Below are 22220 nucleotides of genomic sequence, written 5' to 3'. Positions count from 1 at the left end.
CGCTCCGGTGCCAGCTCCATCCCCGCGGCTCCGGGGCCGCCTGCGCAGGGGTGGCAGGGAGGAGGGGAGCCCCCGCCGAGCCAGGCCTTGTTCATTAAGGACATTTTACTCTGTCCCTCCTTCCAGAGACCCAAACTCCTTCCTAAGAGCATCTCCGGGACTCTCGAAGAGGGGTCCCATCGGCACCCTCAGGCTGGCCCCGGCCAGGCTCCCGGGAAGGGTGCGAGCATCCCGGGAGCTGGTGGTGTCGCAGGAGCGATGCACGGGGGGGATGCTTTCCCTGGCAAAGCCCGTGAGCAGCCCACGCCGGCGTCAACAGCTGGGAGACGACACTGTTAGTAAACAGCTTCCCAAGGCCGTGCTGATAGCTCCGCGTCGTCTCGGCCATAAATCACAGGCAGAAGCCCCCCACACACCCCGGGATGCCCTCCGCTCCCTGCCTCGGCGTGCACCACCCACCTCCCTGTTTATTTGTAAGTGTCACCTCCCCCCTCCCGCTGGCGCGCAGCCCACCGCGGGAACGCCGTGATGAATGGGGCTGCAACCGCGGCAAAAGGAGATCCTTCGTGGCAGAACCCCACCAGCCTCTGCCGGGGCCGGGCACGAGCAGTCCCCCACCCCGTGCCGGGGTCCCCCTTGCCCGGAGCCACTGCACCCGCATCCCCCACCCCCAGACTCCGGCGCGTACCCCCGCGGGAAGGCAAGCGGTGCCGGAGGGCTGGCAGAGCCCAGGTCCTCTTACCCGCCTGCAAACGTGCCTCGCAGCCCAAAGACCTTAGGAGAGATAAAGCCTTTGAGAAATCCCACTGCTCCTAATCCCCCAATAGCACGAAAATAATGAAGCATTATCTCATCAGGCCTTAACCCAGTAATTACCCAGGGGATGGCTTAATAAGGAAGGGACACCCACCTGCCAAGCACAGCCTAAGCCTGCCTCCTGCCCGGTTACACAACACGAGGCCGGGCACGGCGGCGTGTGCATCCTTCAGCCCTCTCGGACCACCCCAGGCGGGGCAGGGGGGACGGGAGCCGCCCTGTCCCCAAACTGGAGGGACCGGAGGAGCCCAGATGCCCACAGGTCCCAACTCCTTCCCCAGCCCAGGGGCTGGCACGGCCCCAAACGCCCATTCCGGACCCATGCCGGAGAAGGCAAGCCCTGCCACCAAGATAAAAAAAAAAAAAAAAAAAAAAGCTAAGCTGTCTGCCCCCCCGACTCCCTGAAACAGCCCCAAAATCTCAGCCAGCGGGCGCCGTTCCCTCGCCAGCTCAGCTGATGCCGTGCCACCTCCTCCCCGCACCCCACATCCTTCCTGCCAGCCCTCCCCGGGCACAGCCCCACGCTCCAGCGGTGACGCCGGGACGGCGGGGAGAGGGGGCGGCGGGGAGGAAGGCTCAGAGATGGGAGATGGCTTTAAACCCCATCCCGGCAGCTCGACCTGCAGGTGCCGGGGGTGGGGGGCGGATGCTTCTCGCCCATCCTGCGAGGCAGACCTCTCCTCGCCGTGACGGCCCAAATCACGAGCGGCTTCAGCAAATCTTAGCCAGGGCTCCGGGTCGGACCACGTGCCCCGCTCGGTTAACGGAGCCAGAGCGTGAAAAGCGAGCCGGTCGGAGGAAAGCGCTTGGGTTACAGCTGGGAGCAGCCGCCGCGGGGACGGAGCGGGCTCCGACAGCTCCTGGCTGCTCCCCGGGCAGCGATATCTCCAGATCTTTTACAAATAAATATCATTGCTCATTACCTCGGCATTAAAGTTACATGCTGGGCGAGATGGGTACTGAGCTTTCTCTCGCTAATCTAAAACGGATGCCAGCGTTTCTATTATTAATCTCCTAGGTCGCAGCCTCTCCCCCCCCTCCTCCACCACTTGCCGGCTCTGCCACCGCCACCCCCTGTCCCCACGGGAGGAGAGGGGACGGTGCGGTGGCACGACAGCCCCTCTGTGCTTGCTCACACGTGGCCCGACGGCTTCGCTCTGTGGCTGAGCGACACTGCTCCTGGGGGGGGGGGGGGGAGGGGGGTAAAACCTCCCCCGACACCGGGGCCGGGAGTTTGGTTTCTCTGAACCCATCTCCATGTGCCACCACGGCAAAGACGAGCAAGAGGTGGTGGGGCAGAGGCGGTTCCTCCCTCCGCGGCAGCACGGGACGCGAGGACCCACAGCGCCAGGAGCATCGGTAGGGCTCACATCAAGCCTTCAGCCCAAAAAGGCCAGTCCCGACACACCAGCTGTGCGAGGGCCATCAGCCCCAGGGAAGATCTCTGCAAAAAAAAAAAACCACCTCCCTGCACAAGCAAAACCAATACCAAACATTCCCAGTGCCTGTGCCCGCCCCAAGCTAGGGATGCTCAGGAGCAGCACGCTGTCCCCAGCATCTCCACGTGCCGCAGACCGGCTGCTGGGAATAAAAAAAACCCCATGCCTTGCAAGGAACCGAGCGGGTTTGACCCCCACTCCCTGCCGTATCCCGAGCTCCTGCCCCAGCGCGGCGCGGGGCTGAGCCGCTGCAGGATGTGTCCCAGCAGGGCAGAGCCCGGCGCTGCCCACGCACATCAGCATCTCCAGCAGCCGCTTCCTCCAAAGCCAGCAGACACTGAGTCACCGCCGGCAGAGCGCCACGCGGCTCATCCTCTCGCCCTCTGCGGCCGGAGGTACCGCGGGCACGTTTGCCATACGGGGCACCGCAGCAGCAGAAGCAGCAGCAGCAGTAGCTTCAGGGCAGGGATGGATGTCAGAGCCGCCAGCCCCCAGCACGCCCTGGGATAAACGCAGCGCTCCCCGCAGCCCGGCAGCGGTCCACGCCGCGCCTCGTCTCCCGCAGACTTTAATCGCGACGATGGGTATGACGGTTAGACGTCCACTTGCTCAGAGGAAGGGGAGAGCGAGCGGTGGGAGAGCTGAGCACCAGGGCTGACCAAGGGCGAGCCGAGCCCGCCACGGAGCAGGGAGGGTTTAGCAGACCCCCAGGGGATCGGCTCGTCCCCACGGCACCCGGCAGCCCCGATGCCCAGTCAAGCCCTGCTGGATGTTGATCTGATACAGAGAAAGCCCCCAAAAGTCCCCGAAGTCCCAATACAGAAAGTTTTCCCTCCCCAAATCCCACACAGAGGACCAAGGGAGAAACCAAAGCAGCTTTCCCCGTTTCCCCAGGAGGAGCGGACCAGCTCTGCAGGGGGAGGATGGGGTTGGTGCCTGGGGCTTCTGCCCTGTCCCCACTCCACGCACCATGAAATCATCCACCGGAGCTCCGAGACACGGTGAGGTGACAGCACCCATCAGCACTTCACCTCCCCTCCCCTCCCTTCGCTTCTCCTTTTTAGAACAACAACTAAACTTTAGCCTTTTTATCATCCAGACCAGACCCCGGCGGCGGGGTTGCTGCATCCTCCCCGGCTCCTAACTCCTCCCGGCGCATCTTACCCGTGCGAGCCCCCAGCCGAATTACCGCAGTCCCCGCGGGACGAGGGTGCCTCGTGCCGGGCACTCGCTCGCCGAGGGGGGACATTTGCCTGTGTCCCCTGACGTCACGCAGCCGCCTCGGGAAATGGATGCGGATTTCGACATCCTTGGGCTCATCAGCTGCTCGTTTCGACATCCCCACGGTAAAGCCTCAAAAATAGCACACCCTGTCACTCCCTCGCAATCCTTTTTCTGCTAACTTGGCTTTATCCAGGAAAGTGTTTGTCACCTCCAAATAAATATTTATTAACCAAATTGCAGGTGTCTGGGGCTTCCCACCTCCTCTGCTTTGAGCTGCGCTGACACCAGAGCTCTGCTGAGCGCCCAGACGTCAGCCGGTAACAGCTCCGGGAGCGCTTCTGCCGCCTCCTTTGAGCCTGGCGTTCAAATAACTTCTCAAATCTTCCCACTAACCTCCGCGGGAACAGCCCGGATAAGAGACATCTCAGCGCAAGCGGGTGCAGGGGGCGATGGATGAGAAAGCCGTGGTGGGAGGGAGCTTTCCTCGGGCTGCTTCTCTCTGTGAAGTCTTGGGCAGATAGAAGGGAACCCAAAGTGCAAAGTCAAGGGCCAGTCCCGCAGGACAGACCCTCCCCAGCCCGGCCACTGCAGGGGTGGAATAAAGACTTTCTGGGTAACATCATCTCCTTTGTGCTGTGCGCCAAATCCAGAGATTCTTGGTGTCCTCCGCACGCTCCGCACAAAGCCGCCTGGAGGGAAAGACTCCCAGTACTGGAGCATCCTCCACCAGCTCAGCGGCTTAAAGAACTGACCACAACCCAGCAGCACACCAGACTTCTTGGCTTGGGAAATGCAGCCCCAGGTCGCAGACTCCAGAGCTGCACAGGAGATGGAGGGGGACACCCAGGGGACACGGCCCCTCGCTCAAAGCCAGGGGGGTCCACCTCTTAGAGAAGCTCATCCAGGAGTGCCACAAACACTGCTGTGCTCATGTGCACCTTTGGGGGGGGGAGGGGGGAAGGGGGGGACAAGACATGGAAGAGGATGGGAGAGCAAGAGGCACAAGGGAAGGTGAAGCCAACACCTTCCTAAAGTCGCAGGACCTGCAAGAGCACCTGTGGTTTAAATACGGGGGTGAGCTCTGTGCCCCAACACGGCCCCAAATTTAAGCTGCCGAGAGCCAAAGGGAGAGGTGAGGGAGGGCAGGGTGCACGCCGCAGTGGCTCCAGCCCAAGGAAAATGCCCTGGAACTCATATAAAAGCTGCAGGATTTAATTATCAACTTGCTTTATGGGGCAGGGATGTGCTGGGAGCCCGTCGGGGTCGGGGCTGCAAAGGGAGACGGAGAGACACCGATAGACTGCAACACCCCCTCTGCTCTGCCCCGGGGAGGCCACATCTGGAGCACTGTGTCCAGTTCGGGGCTCCCCGGGTCAAGGAGGACAGGGAACTGCTGGAGAGGGCCCAGCAAAGGGCTACAGAGATGATGAGGGCACTGGAGCATCTCTCTTGCGAGGAAAGGCTGAGGGACTCGGGGCTTTTCAGTCTGGGGAAGAGAAGACTGAGGGGGGATCTTATCAATGCTCATCAATCCTTAAAGAAAGGGTGCTGGGGGGGTGGGAACAGCCTTTTCTCAGCGGTGCCCAGTGACAGGACAAGAGGGAACGGGCACAAACGGGACCATAGGACGTTCCATCTCAACCTGAGGAGGGACTTCTCTCCCGTGCGGGCGGCAGAGCACTGGCACAGCTGCCCAGAGAGGGGGGGGGGGAGTCTCCCCCTCTGGAGCCATTCCAAACCCGCCTGGAGGTGTCCTGTGCCACTGCTGGAGGTGCCCCTGCTCTGGCGGGGGGTGGGATGGGGGAGCTCCAGAGGGCCCCTCCAACCCCCACCACTCTGGGATGCTGTGACACCCTGAGGGTTCCCCCAGCCGGATTCTACCTCACCGGGACAGGAGGAGAAAAGTTAATTTTAGGGCATTTGATTTTCATTGAGACTCTGGGCAGAGCCCAAGGTTAAACCAATGGGGCTGTATGTGCCCATTAACTTGCCAAGTAGGTACCAGGACCGTCTCATCCTGCCCACCCTGTGGCACTTACGGGACCAAGGCATGGGTCTGCCAGCCGCCCTCCCCGCCTCATCTCACCCTCCCTGGCAACACAGAAACGAGGGGCAGGGGGGAGAAGAGGCAAAAAGAGATGAGAGTCCAAAACAGACAGGCTGTGGCGCGGGGCAGTTTGACTGTGGGAATGGAAACCTTCCCAACCCACATCCCTGAGCATCCCCGAGCTCCAGCTGACGGACAACGGGAGGAAAAGGAAAAGGGAAAGCACAAAGTCGAGATTTAGTGCTCCACATTAGGGAAGATGCTCACACCAAGGTCAGCCTGCAGAAGGGGAGCAGGAGTCCCTGTCCCTTCTGGGGACAGCCCAAGGCCACCCCCCCTCCCCTGAGGCACAACCAAAGGGATTTAGGCACCTCGAATGCCGCTGAGCTCCTCTCCGGCACAGCCTCCCACCCAGGGTGACGATAAATCCCAGACTGGGAAACGCTCAGACGCCGCCGCAGACATGGGGAACATTTTAACAGCCCGGCCTCCCCCTCTCCGTCCCTTGTCACCGCTGTCACCGCGTCCCCTTCCTCCCTCCCTCCCTCCCACCCCTTTCGAATTAGCAGCCATCGACCTCCTCCCCCTGCGGAGCTGACATTAATCCGGCAATGTTTGTTTAACAACAGCTCCCATTGATCTGTAGCCTGATCCCCCAAGTCAATACAGGCTTTCGCCGGGGTCTGGAGCACGGGATCCGGCTCCAGAGTGGTCCGTCAAGCTAAAACGGCTGCGCGGGCTGATAGGATCAGATGCTGTCAGTGCTGTTCTGGGACCCATTAGCTTTAATTAGCTGATGATGCTGTAGAGGCCACATAAAACAATGAAGGGGATTGATCCCTCGTGTAACACTATTGACAGTGGAGCTGCATCTGGGATCAGTTTGGTGCCGGATGCATCTGTAGGGTCTATAAAACCAAGGCCTGTTTTCTTTTTCTTTTCTTTTTTTTATTTCTTTAATTTTAAAATCCTATGATGGCAGGTCTGCAAGTTTAAAAGCAAGAGCAAAAAAAAAAAAAAAAAAAAAGGAAAAAAGCCAAAAGTCAACTGCAGGGAACCCTCTCGGATCCCCCTTGATGATAAGTTAGGGCACATTTAACCACTTCCACCATCCCTCCCTGCTGAAGACCCTCGTGTGTACTGCACACGCTGATCATTACGGCACGCAAGCCTGCTTCCAGGTCACTGTCATTACCCCCGTTCTAAAAACACCCGCTTTCTCCACGTCCTTTGCTCTGAAGGGCACACCAGTCCCCGAACCATTCGCTTTCGGCAAAGCTCTTTCGCTCTGCGCAGTGTCACCATCACACCTGCAGCGAGGGACCGGGGTACCACAAGGAACACGCTGCAACCAAGGAGGGAACCCCAAAATACCGGGATGCTGCAGGCAGCTCTCTCGTTTTCCTCTCCCCTGCTGCAACTGTCCGGCTGAGCATCTCCGTGTGCCCCCACATGCGGTGGGGATTTCCCCCGAGAGACCGAGACGCTGACAGCCCAGCGCTGCAGGTACCCTCTTACATATGAAGAAATCCCGGGGAGATAAAGCCACAGTCATTACAAGCAAGCCCAGCCGGGGCGCTCAGCACCAAGAGCACCCCTCCGAACACCTCCCAGCGGCACTGGGGAATCATACAGGTTTCAGCCCCCAAAAGCTCCCCTCTTTAACCCCCAGCATTTAGCGGATGGAGCACCACATCCCTACAGTGTTGCAGCCCAGGGATGCAGGTTTTGGCAGCCCAGAAGCCGGGCCAGGAGCTGGAAAACTCCCCTGAGCCAGCAGGGATTCCCTGCAATGTGCAAAGAGGAGGATTTACATCGCGTCTCTCCCCGACATCACATCTCTCCCCAACATGACATCTCTCCCCAACACTGCATCTCTCCCCAACATCGCATCTCTCCCCAACATTGCATCTCTCCCTAACATTGCATCTCTCCCCAACATCACATCTCTCCCCAACATGACATCTCTCCCCAACACTGCATCTCTCCCCAACATGACATCTCTCCCCAACACTGCATCTCTCCCCAACATCGCATCTCTCCCCAAAATCGCATCTCTCCCCAACATTGCATCTCTCCCCAAAATCGCATCTCTCCCCAACATCACATCTCTCCCCAACATCGCATCTCTCCCCGCTGCCTCCCAGCAGGCAGCAGAGCTGAGGACCACTGCAGAGCATCACTGCCGGCGGAGACCAACCCATGGCAGTACCCGAAGCCATCTCTTCCCGATGGCAGCTACAAAAGCTTCCCCAAACCTCCCCAAAAAGCAAAGACAGACAAAACTCAGCCCCGCAGCCATCCGGGGAAGGCAGCCCGAAGCCTGGGCGCAGCGGCAGGCAGGGCAGTGAGCAGGCAGGGCAGGCAGGGCAGGCAGGATGGTAGGCGGGGCCGGGGGGGGGGGGATGCATGCCAGCCGCCCGGCTCTGCCGGCTGACACCCTGGTGTAACACTTTCCAGATGTGGCTGCAGGAAGACAGAAGCAGAGCTGTTCCCTGCTGAGGAAGCTGGAAACGGTCGGAGATAATGTGGAATTCCTGAACGGGAGCCAGCGCCGGCCGGGGCCGGGGCGCAGGGACAGCCCGGGAGAGGCAGCGCGCCGGGGCCGATACAAAACTCCTCTCTCTCTTTTGTGTGTGTGTGTGCGCGTTTTATTTCGGGAACTCTGCATGTAAAAGCCCTTAATTTATACGCTGTGTGGGTTGACGGCTGTACCCAACAAATGGAACATTTTCTCCATACCCTTGTGTGTGCGATAAACAGCCGCTGCCGAGGGGCCGGGAACAGAGTCTTTTTCTTCACCGTGATAAATACGCTCCCAGCAGCTCCCAGCTTCTTGGCTTGGAGATTATTATTTTTTCCTCCTTGTCGAAGCGGGAGGCGCGGGCCCCCTCGGCAGGTACGCTGCAGGGGGGCTGCTGCCGCCGGCCCCTGCCTGCGCTGCCCGTCTCGCCTTGACACCTCTGCCTCCCCGAGCAGCGCTGAAGCTGGATAGTCACGGAGGCGGCGAGACCAAAAAAAAAAGAGCTGGGAGAAGTCCCTGCCCCACACCGGGCATAGATGGGCGCCCACCTGCTCCCACCCCTCTGCAGCTCCCTGGCCATGGGGACACCCTGCTATAGGAACCACCCTGCGTAGGGGGCTATAGGGGGCACCTCCTTGCGTGCCCCTCTCTCAGCCCCTGGGCTGCTCAGCGGGAAGCCGCAGGTACTGCTGTAACACGGGTTTTGGAAAGGGTGCTGCTTCACTGAGAGAGGGAGGGAGCAATGGGGGGGGTCGCCACAGAACTGCCCGTACACCCACCGGAGAGGGAGGGTGGGGAGCAGAGGGCGATGGGCTGCAGCCAACCCCCAACCTCCAGACAGACATCCTCGACGACACCAAGCTGAGAGGTGTGGTCGACACACCTGAGGGATGGGATGCCATCTGGAGGGACCTGGACAAGCTCAAGAAGTGGACCCGTGTGAAGGTCATGAGGTTCAACAAGGCCAAGCGCAGGGTCCTGCTCCTGGGTCAGGGCAACCCCCAGCATCCATACAGGCTGGGGGATGAAGGGATGGAGAGCAGCCCTGAGAAGGAGTTGGGGACACCGGTGGATGAGAAGCTCAACATGAGCCGGCAATGTGCGCTCACAGCCCAGAAAGCCCCCGGCATCCCGGGCTGCATCCCCCGCAGCGTGGCCAGCAGGGCGGGGGGGGGATTCTGCCCCTCTGCTGTGCTCTGGGGAGACCCCCCCCGCAGTGCTGCCTCCAGCTCGGGGGGTCCCCACAGCAGAAGGACACGGAGCTGTCGGAGCGGGGCCAGAGGAGGCTCCGGAGATGCTGGGAGGGCTGGAGCCCCTCTGCTGGGAGGACAGGCTGGGAGAGGTGGGGGGGGTCAGCCTGGAGAGGAGAAGGCTCCGGGGAGACCTTAAAGCCCCTTCCAGTCCCTAAAGGGGCTCCAGGAGAGCTGGGGAGAGACTTCTTACAAGGGCATGGAGTGATGGGATGAGGGGGAATGGCTTCAAGCTGGAAGACGGGAGATTTAGACTAGATATAAGGAAGAAATTTTTCACTCAGAGGGTGGTGAGCCCCTGGCGCAGGGTGCCCAGAGAGGTGGGAGATGCCCCATCCCCAGAAACATTCCAGGTCAGGTTGGACAGGGCTCTGAGCACTCGGATCTAGTGGAAGATGTCCCTGCTCATGGCAGGGGGGTGGCACTAGATGGCCTTTAAAGGTCCCTTCCAACCCAAACTATTCTATGACATCCCATATCCACTGAGCAACCTGGGATAACACACCCGGCCCCTCGAGCGAGCCCACCCCGTCCGACCGCTCCGGCTGCCCCAACCCCATCAGCAGCTCAGTGGCCATCCCAAACCTCACTGCACGGCAGGGACCAGCGCTGGGCTCACCAGCAGTAGCCCACCAGGCCACACCAGCAAGTGGCTTTACGGTCCCCCACCGCCCCATCCCCCAGCGAGCCGGGGCACAGACCACCCAGCGACTCCCTCGGCACCATAAAGCCTATTGCTGCGCATCTATTATGCAATGGGTATAAATATCTATATTATACCTATGCGCGCACATGGCATAACATGACATACATTCATCTGTGGTAGAATAAAACACGGAGCTATTTGGGGCGCCCTGTGGAAGGGGGGGTAACAGCCCCCAGCACGCCTTGGGAAGCCGCCGGGAAGGAGCACGGAGCGCCCGTACAGCCGCCGCTCCCGCGGGGACCCCCGGCGCCGCGGGGACCCCCAGCACCGCACACCGCGCTGCGCCCGCCGCCGCCCGCCTATTTGCACAGCCGGTCCTGACGGGCGTCCAGTTAAGCTGGCGATAATGGACTCGGCAGCGGGTTGGAACGGATGTTTGCTGTGAGCGAAAAAAAGGACCCGAGGCCAGAGACGAGGCCGAAGTCAGGAAATTTGCCTCCAAGCCAGCCGTGCCCCAGGATATCAGCGCTTGCGTGCAAAAAAAACCCCAAAAAACCCAAACCACCACAATCGCAGTCGATTTTGCAAAGCGAAGCCCTGGACTGGCTGCTGTGAACAAGTCGGGGGACCCAGTGCACCCCGAGCTGGCTGCCATGCTCACCAGGTCACATCCCCCCCCCCCCCGCGGGCGCTCCACAGTGCACCAGGTCTCCAGTCGCCAAAATGTGCCTCTTTGTGCCACCGTGACAACTGTGGACCCGCCAAGGTGGCCGCAGCCGACACACAAACGCCCAAGCCAAGGTTTTGGCCGGTGAATTTTCCTCCTGCGTGCCAGGAGGGTGCCGGTGCCGGACCCGGTGCCGGGGCACAGGCACGGTGGCACCCCCGGCCATGCCCAGCTGCCCCCTCGGGGCCATTTGAGCCCATTTCGTGCCAATTCCTGGGTGAAACGAACTTCCAAGAGCTGAAGCCCAGGATGAGAAAACTGGTCTTTTATCCAAAAATCAGGGTTTTTTTTTCCCCATTTCTGGCCGAGGCAGATATCTCGAAAAAACAGCGTTTCCTGTGGTATTTCAACACTTTCTTTTCTCAGACAGAGCCATCGGAGAATGGCTTCCAGGGCCGTGGAGAGGCTTTGGAGCAGGCCCAAGAGAAGAACAACCACAGGCACATGCCTCCATGTTGGCAGCCCCTGGAAATCGGGGTACCCCGAACGGGCTGACGGCTATTCCCATTTGTAATCCAGCTGCTGGGCAGTCCCGGCATCCATCGGTGAGGCGGCTGGGTTAGTAAATGTTTCCCAAAAAAGGGGATGTCGCTTCAGGCGGTGCGCGGGAAGGCATGAACGTGCCACGCGCCTTGGGCACAGCGCTGGCGAGACCTCGGCGTTGCTGCTTTGCCACCCATTTCCTTACGGCATCGCTGATATTCCTCAGGCATCTGCGGGAAGGGGATGGCTCAAGGGACCATGGAGAGGCTGGGGCACGCTTCAGCTCAAGGGATGCTATGGGGTCCTTCCAGATGAGCCGTCGGTGATGCTCCAGTCCAAAACCCCTCCAGTGCCACCTGGGTGATGGCTGTCTCCAGTGTGCTCCGAGAGGATGGGCATTTCCGCAGCACGATGCCCAGCTCGTCCCCCGTGGTGGCAGAAAGTCAAGATGGAACAAGCTAAAGAAGGCAAACCACGCTGCGGTCTCCCAAAACATCCCCTTGGTGACCACGCAGGGGGTTGTGGCTTTCACCGCCATCGGTAACACCAAAACATCTCCTGGGAGCCCTTTGGAGAGCTGGATCCGGGCCAGCGGGGAGCCCCCTGGAAGGAGCCCGGGAAGAGGGAGCAGGTCCTGCCGACCACCCCTGCCCTCCCCACCCAACGCATCGGGGGACCTTCACGTTGACACCTACAACCTGCCCCAGGCACGGACCCAGCACCCCGCTCCCCGTCCCCACGGGGTGCACCACCGACACCCCCCCGGGCTGCTCCGGGGATGCCCAACCCGAAGGTATTTTCCACATTGGTTCCACCATTTATTTCCTTACGGGACAGGCCACGGGGAACGGCTGCTCCTCGGCCGGCAGCCAGCCCCCGCAGCAGCCGTTGCTCCCCCGCTGCTCCCCTTCTGCCCCCCCCCCCGTGATTTTCTCCCCCCCCGTGGGGAAGCGGGTGGGCGGGCGACGGGGCGGCTAATGAGCAGCGCCACCGGCAGAGGTTACCATTAGCGATTTTCCCAACAGATCACACCGCTCCCCTTTAACCTCTGTTAGCGAGCCGAAGTCCTTGAATTATACACCCGAGTGCACCCACCCCACCGCCCTCCGGCTCTGCCCATAACCCCCCCCCTCCACTGGCCGAGCCCCCCCCCGTGCCCCAGCAGCCTCCCGTGGGAACGCCGGCTCAGCCGCGCACCCCCGGCCGCTGCCACCGCCGGCATCCCGAGGCGTCGAAAGGCAGCAAAGCTGATGCTGATGGGCATGAAGGTCAGCGGAGAGGGAAGGTCATCTCCGGCGGCGGCGCCGGCCACCCCGCGGGCAGCAGTGACCGCAGCGCACCCGCTCCGCCGGCCCTGCCTGCGCCGGGGCATCCCGTCCCAAAGTCTGTCCTGGGGGTCGGTTGGGGCAGAGCTCTCTCCGCGCACGAATAAACCTTGTAAACGCACCATCGGGGGAACAGGAGAGGAAAGCGAATACATCTCTATTTACCCTGAACGGTGCTGCCGGTACCTCCGGGTGCCACCGCTCCCCTTCCCTGCTGTCACTTCCATGGCGAAAAGCCAAAGAGGTCGGTCGGGTCCTGCTCTCCCCCCTCCCTCCGGGGAAAGTTTGGGGTTCTGGCAAGCTGCCGGTGCAACGGGAGGAACAGGGATGCTGTTTGCCACAGCGGGGTGTGATTCGGGATGATTCGGCGCGTGGGGATGCACCCAGCAGGGGCAGCGACCCCTCCAGCCAGCCCCAGCCGCCCCATTCCTGTTTCACCCCTGGGGGAAACTGAGGCACGGAGGGACCCTACCAGGGCTGAACACCAATTGCCAAAGACCAACCCACGTTACAGCACTGCCCTCTCCCCCTCACCGCAAAACTCACCCCCGGGCGGCTGCTGCCATCACCGGCGCTGCCGAGTGCAGCGAGAAGAGCTGTGCCCCCCTCGGCGCTGCCCCCGGAGCAGCCGTGGACAGACCAGCGCCGTGCCCGCCTCCCTCCTCCGCTTTCCCACGTGTTTCTGCCCGCACCCTGCAAAGAGAGGGTGCGATGCTCACCCACGCCTTGCGGTCCACCACCCTGCCCGCCCGGCAAAAAAGCCGCCCGTAACCTCCTTTCCATCTGCTGCCCCTCACCCGTCCTCACGTGAGCGATCCCATCATCTACCGAACACAGGAGGAGGCGTGGAAATTCATTGCCTGGGTCCCCCACCCCTGCCCATCGCTGTCCCACGCGGCAGAAGATCGGGGTCCTGGAGGGACACAACTCCCTCCCGGCCCGGCTCTGCGATTTGAGGCTCACGCGGCAGCCGTGGGGTTCGCAAAGGAGGAGAGGCCATGGCCAAACTGGACCAGGCTGGACGGGGGAGAGGAAACCCACAGAAGGAGGGATGGGAAGGAGCCCGCACCCTCAGCCCCAGCTCTGCCCCTCCACTTCCCCATCTTTAAACGGGAGGGGGGGGGGGGTCACCCTTCTCCCCTCCGCCCTGGGAGCAAAACACGGCCCCTGAGGAGAAGCGCAAACCCACCGCCTGTGCCATCCCTCCTCCGACACCTCCTCCCGGCCGGCACGTGAGCGACGGGGGCTCCAGCCGAGCGGCTGTCGCTTGTGATTTGTGGCGTTAATATTTCAGGGGAGGGGGGCGAAGGGGTGACAACGGCCGGGGAGAGCGGCTCTTGGAAGTCAAGTAGCAGGGTTGTAGCTGAAGGCAAAGCAATAACACTGATGGATCTGAGGACCCGCGGCGGCAGAGGCTGGAGGAGGAGGAGGAAAGGAGAGAAGAAAGCAGACGAGGAAGGGTGACAGACAGCATAAATACGTTCTGCCTTTACATGAGGTCGCCCTGAGCTCGTTTCATCAATTAGCCCCATCCCGCGCCAGGGAGGGAGCACCACGCCACCCCAGAAAGGGGACCGGGGCCGGCAGCAGGGCCAGGCGGTCACAGAGCGGGGTGACAGGGCAGCGCAGCCGCCGGGCTGGGAGGGAGCCCCGGCGCTGGGAGCGTTTCCCTGCCAGCCGCTCTGCTGCCGGGGGGTGCCAGCAGCCGCCAAAGCTGCCCCCATCCATCCCAGGCACCCACGGGCATCCTCTCCTGAGCCGCCTCTTGCCGCCGGGGGGGAGCCGCGGTTCAGCCAGCCCCAGCCCCAATAATGTCACGACAGCCGCGATAACACCCCGACAGCTGCAGCCCCCTCCGATCCAGCAGCGGACAGACCTGACAGAAGGGGCCCTTTTTAAGACCTGCAACGCTTGAGAGGCTTAACGACAAGAATATCTCGATTATCCGCACCCAGAGCTCTCCAGCAGCTTAAAGGATGGGAATTACCGGCGGGGGCAGCCGAGACCCCTCCGTGGCATCACCACCGTCGGCACCTCTCCTTCCGAGGGACCAAAAATATTCACATAACCCCCTCTTAATCGCCACCCCGGTCTCCTCCCCGGCGCTTTTCACACCTTCCATCAGCAGCGAGGCGCGCGCGCGACTGGCAACGGGCCACAGCCAGGCCTGCCGTCGCTGCGTTTTGCTGGGAAAAAAGGGCAATTTAATTATCCCATCTTCTGTTTCGTGACAACACCGGAACGTGTCTGCTCAGGCAGAGAAAGCGCCGTGCAGGCACACGCGGGCATCACGTATGGCAACGGCAACGCTGCCCGGCGCTTCCCGCAGGGGGGTCCGCGCTTCCCGGCTTTCCGCCAGCGGCAAAGAGGGGCCGGGAAAGGCGAGCGCACGGAAAGGACAGGGTTAAAGCGCAGCCCCAAACCTTCAGGTTTTTCAATAGCCCAAAGAAGCAGGAAAAATGTTTTTGTTGTCCAGCTGCAATACTTCTCCCCAGCTCAAAGCAAGCGCCGCCTCTCATCTGGGGGCTGTTTGGCCAGCGCGGGTCTATTTTTACAAGGAAAACGGTATTTTGAAGGGGAAGGTCGATCAGAAAAGGAAGATGTATTAAGAATACTGCAGTCCTCTTTTGGGAGATCAAACTATTCACTGAATCCAGCCAGACTCCACAAACTGCGCCTGACCTTCCCAAGCACCGCTCACCAGAAAATTTACTATTGAAATATATTGAAGAATATAAAATATGTTAAAATCTACCCCTTAATTCAGCGCTACTCAAGGACAAGGGGTGAAGGCAGGAGCGGGGTGCCTGTCCTGCTGGGTGGCCTGCAGTCGGGACCATGCAGTGGCACAGCACTGGCCCTGCTCCGTCCCCCTAGGGATGTGGGGGACAAGGACAGAGGATGCTGTCAGGAGCAACTCCCACACCACGGGGCAGACAGGAGCGTACTGGGAACACTGGTCCTGCCCGGCTGAAGCCCTGCAGTGACCGTCCGGGCTTGGTGCATGGGCAGCACGTGTGCTGCGGCGTTTGTTGTGACAGCATCCCCATTAGCACCAAAGAGCCAAGCCGCCTTCTCAAGGACGTGGCACAGGCACCCTAATTAGCACGTTAATTATACTTGTTGGCCGGGAGAGAGCAGGTGCAAGAGGATGGAGGGGGAGTGGGAGTATCGGTGCAGCCTGACCTGCCCAGAGGCAGAGTAGGGGGATGGAGAGCAGCAGGACGCGGCTCCTCCTTTGCTCCTCCAGCCGAGAAAGGTCCTTCCAAGATCCCCAAGTGCCGCCGCCGCTGGCAGGGCGAGAGCTGCGGCGACAGTAAATGAGCACGACGGGGAAGAAAGGGACTTTCCAGATAGGAAAGTTGTCTTCCCGGCACAGGGGAGAGAGAAGGAGACACCAGACTGGTGTGGGGCACACGAACCGGGCAGGTGCTGTGCCGGCTCAGCCGGGGAGCGCTGCCTCCGTCCCTACAGCAAAGCCGCAGCCACCCGAAATCCCCGGCACGAGGAAGTTCCCACGCCCCGGTGCAAACCCCGCCGCAATCCCAGCGATGAGCTGGCGTGTCCCGCGGCACGGGAGAGGAGCTGGCAGCCTGGCTTACAAACCGGTGACAAAACAGCGAGTCTCCTACCCACTCAGGAGGGCTGGTGGTGACAGCAGTGGCACCTCGGGGACACCAGCCCCGCTTCCCTGCCAACAGGCTGTGTGCTGCACAGCCCTCGCGAGGCAGGAGAGCCCCGGGAGCTCTCCTCCAGGGTCTCCTTAAGAAGCAACTTGTGCTCTCGTGGGTCCCCCTGATTTAATTTCCACTCCCTTCCCCACGCGCGGGAGCAGCACGCTCCCGGCCCCGCAGCCACACGCAGCCCCTCGCCGCAGGTCGGGAGCGACAACAGACTGCGGAGCCGCTTCGGAAGCACAGAGAAGACCCTATAGCAAATGTCTGATTCCAGGCTGGGCGACAAAAGACATTTCTCTCCTCGGAGAAATCTGTTTCCCGTCGGGGAGCAGCCAGGGCTCTGCTTTTTGCAGCGCCGGCCAGCCTTGACCCAGCTCAGCTCCCTGAGGAGCATCACGGCTATTCCCCCTCTCCTCCCGCTTCATCTTTTCTGCACGCGATGAGTCACGAAGCGCTCGCGGGGCTTCGCCATCCCCGAGGCACGCACGCACGCACGCAGCAGCCGCAGTACCCGGCGTCACCGCCCGGCGAAGGACAGGTGAAGGCGTCCCCGCGGTGCCCCGTCCCCAGGCAGGTGCTCAGTGATGGGTGCCGCCGGGCAGGTCGGACCCCGGCACCCCGAGGACTGGGCTGGTTTCCGCACAAGCTTACGTTAACCGGCTCTGATGGCTGCTTCGGAGCGGCCGCCGCGGGGAGAGCCCCGGCTGGGCACACCTGCCCCTCGCCGCGGCGGCGGTGGCAGCGGGGGGCCGCGGGGTACCGGTCCTGAGAGACCACGGTTCGGGCGACCGCCGCCTGACCCCCCCCAACCCCCCTGTGCTGGCTTGGGGTCAAACTGACCGAACACCTGAGCAGGGCTGATGGTGGCCAGAGGGGCTGGCGGTGTAGCCGGCCGCACGCTCCAGCTGCTCCCTGCGCTGCGCTCCCACCCCAGCCCTCCCCCGGCCCCCCCGACAGCCCCGGCATCATCGGGGCCACCTCCGCTCACAGGTTGAAGCAGAGCCCCCACACCCCCCCGGCTGGACTGCACCACCCCACTGCTCCATCTCCCCTCCCTCGGCAATTTGCACAGCGGTTTTAATCGTCCCACGGTCCACAGCGTGCGCAGGGCGGGCTCGCACCGGTGCAGATGCGCATCTGCCCCCGACACACACCACCGCACCGCTGCATCCCACGAGACGTCGTGCCGGGCGGTGCACCGAATGTCCTGTTTAGGGCGATATAGGGGTGGCGCTCCACCCAAGAGGACAAGTCAACCCCGGGGCTCGAAGCACGCGTGGCCCCAGGAGCAACCGGTTCCCCCATGGGGCTCAGCAGCACCAGCTGGGGGGTGCTGCAAATGGGGGGAACCCTGCCAAAGGGGGGGGAACCCCTGCCAAAGGGGGGATCCCTGACAAGGGGGGGAACCTGCAAAAGAGGAGAACCCTGCAAAAAGTGGGAACCCTGCCAAAGGGGGGGGAACCCCTGCCAAAGGGGGGATCCCTGCAAAAGGGGGGATCCCTGACAAGGGGGGGGGGAACCCTTGCAAAAGGGGGGATCCCTGACAAAGGGGGCAACCCCTGCAAAAGGGGGGGAACCCTGCAAAAGGGGGGATCCCTGACAAAGGGGGCAACCCCTGCAAAAGGGGGGGAACCCTGCAAAAGGGGGGATCCCTGACAAAGGGGGCAACCCCTGCAAAAGGGGGGGAACCCTGCAAAAGGGGGGATCCCTGACAAAGGGGAAGAACCCTGCAAAAGGGGGGAACCCCGCAAAAAGTGGGAACCCTGCCAAAGGGGGGGGACCCCTGCCAAAGGGGGGATCCCTGACAAAGGGGGGGAACCCTGCAAAAGGGGGGAACCCTGCAAAAAGGGGGAACCCTGCAAAAGGGGGGAACCCTGCAAAAAGGGGGAAGCCTGACAAAGTGGGAGAACCCTGAAAAAGGGGGGAAACCCTGCAAAAAGGGGGATCCCTGACAAAGGGGGGGAACCCACAAAAGGGAGGAACCCCTGCCAAAGGGGGGACCCCTAACAAGGGGGGGGGAACCCCTGCAAAAAGGGGGAACCCCTGCCAAAGGGGGGAACCCTGGCAAAAGGGGGGTTCCCACCCCACAGCTCTGGGCGGCTCACGGACACGTCCCCACAGCAGAGCCCATCAGTGCCACCGCCTGCCCCGGCCGGGCACGGAGAGCAGAGCGTGTCTGCGCCCAGGGGAGCGAGGAGGAACGGGCTCCTCTGAACTCATCTCTCCGTCCGTCTGCAAAAACAACGGCGGCCACGCACGCCCCGAAGAGGCGTCTGAATTGGAGATGAGCAACAGGAGTCCAGACTTCAAGGATGTCGGCATTTGGGATGTCATTTGGGATGTTTTTCTTAATCGGGTCCATTGTCAACACGCAAAAATGTGCCTCTGACACCCTGGGGATGCTGATTCCTGACGCTGCCTCAGGAGCAGCAAAAATGCAGATGATTCAGCTCCAAAATTATCGACAGTGGGATGTAAGCCTCCCAGCAGATCTCTGGCTATTCCTGGGCAAAAGCTCAAAGCCGCCTTTGCTTCTCTCTCCTCCTCTTGAAATCATCAGAGAATATATTTCCTTTTCTTTTTTTTTTTCTTCTTTTTTTTTTCCCTATGAATACATTCTTCTCCCTCCCAGCCCTGCAAGAAGGGAACGGAGCAGGAGCTCCGGGGATGGCTGCCCCACGCTCCCCGGGGCCGCGGCCGCTGCCCGCGCCGGCCGGCATCCCGGCGTGCCCGCGGTGCCGGGACACACGTGTGCCAGGAAGGGCGAACGCGACCCCGTCGGCCTTTCCCATCTGCCCGGGAGGATTTGCCCCGACCGGCGCCGGGGCTTGGACGACGGCGTGCCGCTGCCGCTGCTATTTTCTCTCTGTTTTCCTAGACATTAACACTTCCTCCCTTCACCCACAAGATGGTTTCCAGGCTTCGATTCTCTTCCCTATGGCAACAAAAACCCAGCCAGGAAACCTCAACCCACTCGCCCGACTCTCTGGCAAGGGAGGGAGGTGGGGGGCAGCCCCGGCCCCTCCGGGCTGGTCATTTCAGCTCCACGCTAAACTATTTTAAAGCAAAAAACTTTCGCCGCTAACACAAAGCAAACTTTGCCACACGTGTGGCTCGGCCGGGAGCCCGAAGCTGTGCAGCCGCCTCCACGTCCTCCTCGCGAGCATCGCCAGAGCCGTGGGACAGCACTGCCACCGTCCCTGCTCCCGGCAAGCGGGGGGCCACCGGGAGAAGGAAGGGGCTTATAGAACACCACCCCCCCCCCCATTGCACCCGCATCCCAGTCCCGCCAGGGCTGAATCCGCTCGGCCGCCGGGCTGGAGCACGGGAGAGATGATGCTCTCCAGCCCACAGCCACCCTGATCCGAGAGCGGGTACCCCGGGGATGCTGCGCCACGCACGCGCGTCTCCTAAAATACCGAATTCATCAGGGAAAGGACAGAGCAAAGAGCGGATGCCAAAGAGGAAAGGGGGAGGAAGGATAAGAGAGCAAAGAAATCATATCAGCTCGAATCAAAACAGGCCACGGAAATGATTGCACTTAAGCTTTTCACGCCTGGCTAATTTTTTTATTATTCAAAGAAATTCCTGTTTTTGTTTTGCCTCCTCGAAGGAAGAACCAGAGGGGAGAGAGCTCCTCCAGCAATCACAGATAATAACCGCCGCGGAAAAAAAGGCTTCCTGCTCAAACAATGGGAGACAATTAGCACGAGCCGCGGTGCGGGAGCATCTTTTAACCTGCCCTGCCGTGTCAAAACAGAAAAAAAAAAAAAAAAAAAAAAAAAAAAAAGAAATGCTTCGCGGGAAAGAGGGCTGCAATTAGGTATTTATTTTGGGTCAGAAAGCCGCGCACTCTGGCACTGCATCGCCACTTTGCTGCCGCAGCAGAACGGCAGCGTGTCAGGATCTCCGGAGGGAAAGTGGGCCAGGGGATGCTCGGCGAGTGCGAGCGGCGAGGATACGCTGCGCCAGGCAGGATGCGACCCTCGAGGCGGCCGCTGGGCTCACAACCCCGTTCGCATCCCTCCTTTCAGCCACGTCTACTGCTCCGGACCGCTTGGTGGGGAAGGACAAGGATGAAACTGTGATCGAGCTCAGGCTCCTGCGAGACTTTGGCGCGCGTCTGCTTTTTTACGGTGCTCCCACGCAGGTCACACAAAGCCACCCGTCAGCCTTAGAAGGGCCTTCTCCCTCTCGCATGGCTCTCCGGTGCCAGCGGAAGGCTGAAGCCCTTCGATACCCACCACACGGCGCCTGAGATGCTTCTGCAGCCGCTCGGTCCGGTGCCGAGGCCACCCGAGGAAGAGCAGCCTTCCTCCCACACAGCCGCTGCTCCTTTAACTCCGCCGTCGGAGGCACCAGGAGAAAACACCCACGCTGAAAATCCAACTGTGCGTCATTCAGCTCTCATTTTGATTGTTAAAAATTCATTAATGAGAGCAGATTGGTATTATATCGCTGCCTTAATTAAAGAGGGCTACGGAACAGCATTTTAAATAGCAATGTCATTTTCTAATTGACACAGCTACATTATAAAGAAAAATACTTAAACAGAACTTGAAACCAAGCCGGTTTCTGCTGATGGCAGGGCTCATTTTGGCTTAAATTTTTAATCTGCTCGTGAAATATTTACGGGCCAGGAAAGGGATAATGTTTCTCCAGGTGTACGGTTCCCCTCCTCCGGCCCGGTCCCCGCCAGGTGGCCGCGGGAGGAAGGCTTCACCACCCAGGGAAGCCGCTTCTCCATCCACCTCCACGCGGGACCCCATGGCTGCACATCCTTCCCGAGACCCCGGGGCTGCACCGAGCCCCGGCGGACCCCGAGCCCCGCTCAAGTCACTGCTCCGCCTCCCCCCTTTGGGCTAAACCCCGCTGGCTTTGAGTGGAAAAGCATGGTTTTTGGTGCCTTTCTTGGGCCAGGTATTTCTTCCCTACCAAGGGCAGAGGGATGAGCGGGGATGAGCTGAGCGGGGATGAGCATCTCTGTGCCCACAGCGGGTGCCGGTGCTGGTTGGGTCCCTGTAGGCTTGGTGGGAAGACACGGGGATGCGGCACGGGGATGCGGCACAGCTCAGGCACCAGCCAAAAGCATCCCGTGTCAGGCCACGTTCAGATGCCAGATCTCCCCCTCTCACACGCAGATGCTCAACACCTCTCTCCCGCTATTTAAGGTGTTTCATACACAAACCTCCTACAGCCTACAGCTAATTCCACGCATTTAAGAGCAGGGATTCCTCCTGGTTTCCACTTAGGAAAAAAAATCTGGCCACCACTTCCAAGTACTGGGACAGCAAATCGGGAAAGAAAAGGGCTTCGTATGCCTGGATGTAAATTCCTCTGGAAGTCAGCGTGTCCGCCTCTCCCCCCTGCACGCGGCAGCCTGGGAAACTGGTCCCCGCTCATGCCAGCAAGAGATTTTTCCACCAGCGTTAGTGGAAATTAGTGGCGTTAGTCCACGCCCGCGTTTCACCAGCCAGACAGAGCGAACTCATAGAAAAGCCGTCCGTACGCCAAGTCCATTGAAACCAGTAGCACCGTGCTTTGGCCACTGCGCTCAGTACAAGCGCGAGGGCAGGGTGAGCCAGAGGACAGGTTGCTCAGAGGCTTAAACTCTGGATCTGCCTCTCGCTAGCTTTTCAGACGACCTTTCAGCTCTTAGAGACAGCCCAACACCCTGCCTCAGTTTCCCCTCCTGCCAAATATTGCCGCCTGTCTCCTTTTTGCGGGCGTCCCTGCCCGCGGGGGCGAGCTGAGCTGGGCGGCCGGGGGTGATGCTACACCCAGCCCCGGGGGTCGACTGTGCCCCTCACGCTCTGCCTTTTCACAACAACAACAACTTCCAAAAGCAAAAATGCCATCAGCCCGCGGGGCGGCGTGGCCTCGCTGCGTTCAGTTTTTTAAAGGCGAAAAGATCTGGAACCCCAACAAGAGAGGGGAAACGCCAACTCCTCCGCTCCTCCTTCTCTCTCGCTGAGAGGGGGATGCCCACCTCCACACCCCCCGGACACCCCCGGGAACGGGAAGGATGGGAGCTGGCCCCGTGCAGGATGTGCCCAGGGAGG

The 22220-nt window shown here is 60.9% G+C and overlaps 1 protein-coding gene across 2 annotated transcripts in view; it reads right to left on the bottom strand.

Annotated features, from left to right (window-relative positions):
• RXRA (retinoid X receptor alpha) overlaps positions 1-22220 on the bottom strand; it is a 119018-nt gene that overhangs the window by 66555 nt on the left and 30243 nt on the right. The window contains exon 1 of one of the 2 annotated variants that reach the window (XM_082492660.1): positions 3420-3481. The exons of the other annotated variant lie outside the window; for it this stretch is intronic. The gene's annotated coding sequence lies outside the window, so the exon portion shown is untranslated. Of the gene's footprint in view, positions 1-3419; positions 3482-22220 lie in introns of those variants that run through there. 2 annotated transcript variants of the gene reach the window in all.

Source organism: Vanellus vanellus (assembly GCF_965231255.1).
Source record: "Vanellus vanellus genome assembly, chromosome: 18".
Taxonomy (NCBI): Eukaryota; Metazoa; Chordata; class Aves; order Charadriiformes; family Charadriidae; genus Vanellus; species Vanellus vanellus.
This window is presented reverse-complemented; position numbering and strand designations above follow the sequence as displayed.